This window comes from Desmodus rotundus, chromosome 5 (genome assembly GCF_022682495.2).
Source record: "Desmodus rotundus isolate HL8 chromosome 5, HLdesRot8A.1, whole genome shotgun sequence".
Lineage (NCBI taxonomy): Eukaryota > Metazoa > Chordata > Mammalia > Chiroptera > Phyllostomidae > Desmodus > Desmodus rotundus.
The window spans coordinates 93,233,625-93,239,632 of record NC_071391.1 but is presented as its reverse complement, the minus strand read 5'-3'; positions in this window follow the sequence as shown (position 1 = coordinate 93,239,632).

Below are 6,008 nucleotides of genomic sequence, written 5' to 3'. Positions count from 1 at the left end.
GCGATTTGGGTCGGGTCTACACTGAGGTGAATGGGCTCGTGGGGCAGTCGCTGTAAATATGGGCTACGTTGTTCGGGGAAATGCATCTTAGATTCTAAATACTTTAATTAATATAAAACACGTGATTCTTCAAGAGGAAAAAACAGTTCAAGTAACTGAACACATCACACATTACCCAAGTAACTCTCCAGTCTTACACTCCTTTTTTGCAGAAATGGAATCACACTGCATGACAGCTTTTGTACATGGTCGTCGTGGACAGCAGGACCAATAAAATGACATTGTGTGGTCAAGATAGCATGAAGTACAGAAAACAAAATGGAGTCAGCCATGACACTTTGGTTCAAGAGAAAAACTACCCAAGTCATGCTGGACACATCTGGCAAGGAGACACACCCAAGATAACTGCACGTGTGATCAGAAGAGCCACCTCTGCAGGGTGGGACCACCCACAGATAAGCTCCTGGGGAAATGCCCCACTTACTATCGGGTACCAAGACACCTATCGAGACCCAGAAGGGAGCAGTACACCACTCTTAAAGGTATAACTGAGGCAGGCTTAAAACCATTGCTGAGATAGCTGAGCTCCACACACCAGAGTGCTGCTCCATGCCATAATGATCTACCTTGGCATCAGCTGCAGCAGGCTCTGCCCTGCTGCCCACCTGGCTCTGGAGATCCTTCCTTGCAAGACACTGATGGCTCCCTTGCTCACCCATTCAGTCTCCTGGATCCACAGACTGAGACAATGGGACTCAGGCTAGTTATCCCCCAATTCTCTCATGTGATGTTATTACTGATTGTTTCTGAGGGACTAGTATTGTTAGTAGGTTAGTATAGATTTGGATCAAATCTGCATTACTAAAATCTGAGAGAACCTACATTAATAAGATCCAAATGAATAACATCGTCACCTGTGTTGGCTCCCTGTTATTTCTCAGTGCTGGCATTGTAACAGGGTGCAGCCAGGGTCCCCCCAAAGAGGTATTTGTAATGGGGTCCAGAACTCAGGGTGTCCAGGAAATATTAAAAATATAGGATGTCCTCACCCCCACAAGTCTGAACTTCGGGATGGGACACATGGAACAGGCCCATCGAGAGTTATTTTGCATATCAACAGTTTTGCAAGTAACCACAAGAATGGTCATTTAACGTATCTATAGCTTTTGACCTGTTTCATAAGATACGTTGAGTAGCTGTGGCCATGCTTTTAGCTAGGGAGAGAACATAATTGGGAGACAACTCCCCCTGATTAAAGTGCCTGCCTGAGAGCTTGAAGATCATTGGCTCCACACCATGGGGCCACGCCTGCCCAAACTTATTATGGCAACCCAGAAAAACTGGGAAAATATGGAACACTGGGAGGTGTAGCCGATTGTGGGAGAAGTTGGATATGGGGATGCAGAGGAAAATTCGCACCAGGATTTAAACCCAGGTGCAGCAGCCATGCAGGGGAACCACACAGTCTTGAGGTTGGGGGAAAACATGAGGTTTTGGGGACCCCTTGGCCACACAGCTTAGGAAGCTGGAAAGCAAGATGTAGCAGCGATGCAGAGCTCTCTCTTGGCAGCTTGGAAAAATGCAGGAGAGCCTTTGCGAGAAGGAAAGGGATGAAAGGACTCTTGCTGCTGGGCCATGAGAAGGTGCCACGCGGGTTTCGATTAAGAACTGGAGATTCCGGTGACACAGCTGGTGGTGCTGGTAACTGTGGGAGGCCTGCCAGCTGAGCACAGATTACTGGGAAGAACTGGAAGCTACCTGAGCGACAGACTTCTATTTCTTTTCCTGAGATACAGTACCCCTGACTGGCCAAAGAGGGGAAGGAAACACACTGTGTGTGTTTGTGGGTGTTTTAAGGGACTTTGGGATTTTAACAAAGACATTAAGTCATTACTCTAAGCCTGTCTAATTTATGAATAAGTAATTCCTTTCCTTTTCACCAATCTCTGACACTGAGAGCCATAATTCCCTGGCAGAGAACAAGGCGAACCTAGTAAAGGGGGACCCTAGAAGAGGGGGGGTCCATTTGATAATAGTATCTTGCCCCCCACCATGGCTGTTCTGTAATGGTGTCATGTATAGGACTAGTGGTCCTATAGGTGTGCTCTGTGCTTTTGGTTCTTAAGGCCTGGATCAGACAATCCGAGCAGGGACCAAAGGCTGACTTACAGGAAAGACTGTATCATGAACATACGCTCATGACAGTCATTTTAACAAGATTGCAGAGGAATATTTTCAATAAATATTCATTTCCAGCCCCGGCTGGTATAGCTCAGTAGGTTGAGCATGGGCCTATGAACCAAAGGGTTCACAGCCAGGGCACATGCCTGGGTTGCAGGCCAGGTCCCTGGTACAGGGCTCACAAGAGGCAACCACACATGGATGTTTCTCTCCCTTTCACTTTCCCTTCTCCTCTCTCTAAAAATAAATAAATAAAATCTTTATAAAAAAAAGAAAAAGCATTCATTTTGAAAATTGGTGTGCAACTTTTCACTTAGCCTGCCCTCGGACACTGATTTCTGGGTCTTGGTTGTACATTGAAGGCCCTGAGGTGTCCTAGTGCCTGGTCCTGCTCCCATAGATGATGATTCAGGTATTAGAGAATAAAAACCAAAACCCCTCCCCAAGTGAGTCTAGTGTGCACTCTGGGCTGAGAAACACCCAGTGGCGTTTCTCAGACTTGCCCATCTCCTCTCTAGACCTAAGAAACCTACAGGCATTTCACTCACCTGTGATGCATTCCCATCAGGCAAGCTTTGGAAATCCGGTCTTCACTACACAATGTTAGCTGCTCAATAATTGCCAAGTTAAGTGCCACCTTAATTCTAAAGTAAAATTGAAGGTATAGAAATCACTGAGTCATCAGGTATGCATATTTTGAAGGCTTTTTCAAATTCTTGCTGGATTGCCCTCTAGAAAGGTCTTGCTAATTACCATTCCTAACAACAGCTGTTAAAAAATTCAACCAAGTAAATTTGAAGATCTACTTGAAGATCTGCTTTTTTGAAAGATTCACAAATCAGGCAGCATCCCATCTATTAAATAATAAGAGAGGTGCTCCAAGGAAGGGTCTGTACAAATTAAAGGTTTTTCTAGGAAACTGAGTGGGGCAAGAAAATAAAAAAACTTTATTAGCAGAAGTTAAAAAAAAAAAAGAAGAAGAAGAAGGTTGTTTAGGCAAGGTCACCTGCCTTTGAAGGAAAGGTGACAGGGGTCTTATCAGGCAGATTACCTCACTAGTGTTGATCAGGAAATTCCAGACTGATTGGTTTAAGATCACATTCCTGAGCCCGCATGTGTAGATTTTACTGTTTCTTTATTTTTTTAAGATACTTCAAAATATTTGAACATTATGTGACTCCCCAACCAAGAAAAACCAAGAAAACCGCAGGCCCAAAATAGTGTCACTAATTAAAAGCCCATGATACCAAACCTTGATTTAATACTTAACATAACTGCTACTTCAACTCTCCCAGAAATGCAATTACAATCAATCAGTAGGACTATTCTGGCCAAGCACCAGTAAGGTAATCTATCATTCAGCCCTCTCCATTCCCCCATGGAAAGAAGAGGCAATCTACATGATAAAAACTGTTCCCACTCTCTTCCCCCCCCCAGAAAGATGTACTGCCCCAAAATAAACCTTTCTTTTCTTAATCATTCCCTTGCCCCACCTTGCTTCCTATAAAAAAAACTTTCCATTTTGTACAGCACTTCAGAATTCCCTTTTAGTTGCTAGATGGGATGTTCCCTCAATTCATGAATCACTTAATAAAGCCAATTAGATCTTCACATTTACTCAGTTGAATGTTGTTTTTCAACAAACAATACTTTTTTTTTTCTGTAGGAGCATTTTCAAAATTTAGATGTTATCCAGAGCTTCCTACATATTCCCTGAAAACAACTCCCAGGCTCTGAATTAATTTCCTGGTAACCACAAACTGAGTGGCTTAACACAACAGAAATTTGTTGTCTCATGGTTCTGGAGGCTAAAAGTCTGAAATGAAGGTGTCAGTAGAGCCATGCTCCCTCTAAAGGATCTAGAGAAGAATCCCCTCTTGTCTCCTAGCTTCTGTTGGTTGCCAGCCATCTCTGATGTCCCTTGGCTTATAGCTGCACCATTCCAATCTCTGCCTTTGCAGCCACATAGCCTTCTTCCCATTGTGTCTATGTTTCATGTGACCTTCTTATGAGGAGACTAGTCATTGGATTTACGGCCCACCTTAATCCGGTATGACCTCTTCTTAACTAATTACACTTGAAAATAACCCCATTTCCAAATAAGGTCACACTCTGAGGTTCCAGTGGGCATGAATTTTGGGGAGACACTGTTTAACCTAGTAGAGGCCCTAAGCTCTCCTGAGCATATGTCTTAGTAGTTCACACCCACCTCTTCTGTGAGCTTAGATTTGTTAACCTACAAATAAAAGGCCAAGTGAGAGGCAACCACATTTATCTGAGATCAAAAGAACATCTATCTGGGAAGCACTGATTCAGTCAGAAACCCAAATGGTGTTCTGATTAGGAGATTAGGTAGAGAAGGCAAGGGTAATTTATGAAAAAGTGAAGGAGAACAATTACATCAATGGATGAAGGTTTTTCTATAGGTGCAAGTAAGATAACATAGTAATGTTAATTCTAAAGAATGTTTTTAATTTTCAGTCCCATAGGTACTCATCACTCCAGTAATCATAACTGGTTTCTGGTTACCTTTGCAAACAGTTCCTAGGTCCTCTTAACTCCACTGGCTGGTGACCCTGACTTGAGTTTGCAAGGTTGTCTCAAGTTTTAGCTCTGGATGGATAATGGTTGCCTGTAGAGTTCGTCAGTTTTTCCCAGCTGACTCCAGGAACTGGCAGGTCAGAGCTTATTGCAGTTCCCTGGGCTAGAGCTATCAATATGTCCTGTGATAGATAAGGGTAGGACTGCTTATGACACTGAACACATGGTGGTAAGACAGTAGCATCTTAGCCTAAATTTGTCAGTTTTTAATACAAGAAGAAATGTATCTCAGAGATCTTTGTACTATATGGATGAGGTGCTTTGGGGATTCAATTCATGAGGTTAGCTGATTAAGATGTTATGATGCAGCAAGAATCCCAAATCAGTTGATTTAATTTAAACTGTTGGTCAGTCCTAAAAATGAAGTTCCTGGCTAGTTGTTGGCATCGGTGGGATCAACATGTCAGTGGTGTACACATCCATGTCAGTCACTTGTCTTCTCAGATCTGAACTTACCTTTTTTTAACTCCTCACTGAAGGATATGCTTTTATTGATTTTAGAGAGAGGAAGGGGGAGATAGTGACACACACACATCAATGTAAGAGAGAAACATTGGCCCATACACATCCCAACCGGGGCTCAAACCCACAACTTAGGTACGTGCCCTAACTGGGAATCAAACCCACAAACTTTTGGTGTATGGGATGACACTCCAATCAACTGAACCACCCAGCTAGGGCTGAACTTTTTGATGCCCACACTTTTCCTTCTTTTCTTCTAGGGATCAGCCTTTTGAGGTAGGCAACAAAAATCCAGAGAAGGCAGATGAAAGCATGAACAGGTCTACTGGCCTGATGTGGACCCCATCCAGCAGGGTCCATATGTTGTGGATGTGACAAACAAATTCACACAGACTGCAGAAGCCCTGTGGAGAAAAGGGACGGCATGGCCACTCTCTGAGTGAGAGAGTGCCCTGACCCTTGCCTGGACAAACTTTTATTGCTTTTCTGGGAGCATTACCTCAAGGAAAGTCTTCATTCATCACAATCAGGCAGTAATGATCAAACAATAGATAACATACAAAGAACTCTGAGGGCTTATTCTGAGTCAGGGTCAGTTAGCTAAAGGACCATAAAACTTTGGGAAACAAACTCATTTCATGCGTGTATCCTTATCAGGAAATTGAGGACATTCTTAGCAAAGCAGGTTTCACAGGATTTTATGCATTCTTTCTTAAGCCTGATTGCCCCGGGGAACTGCCCATTCCTGCCCAGGGCTGCACCGC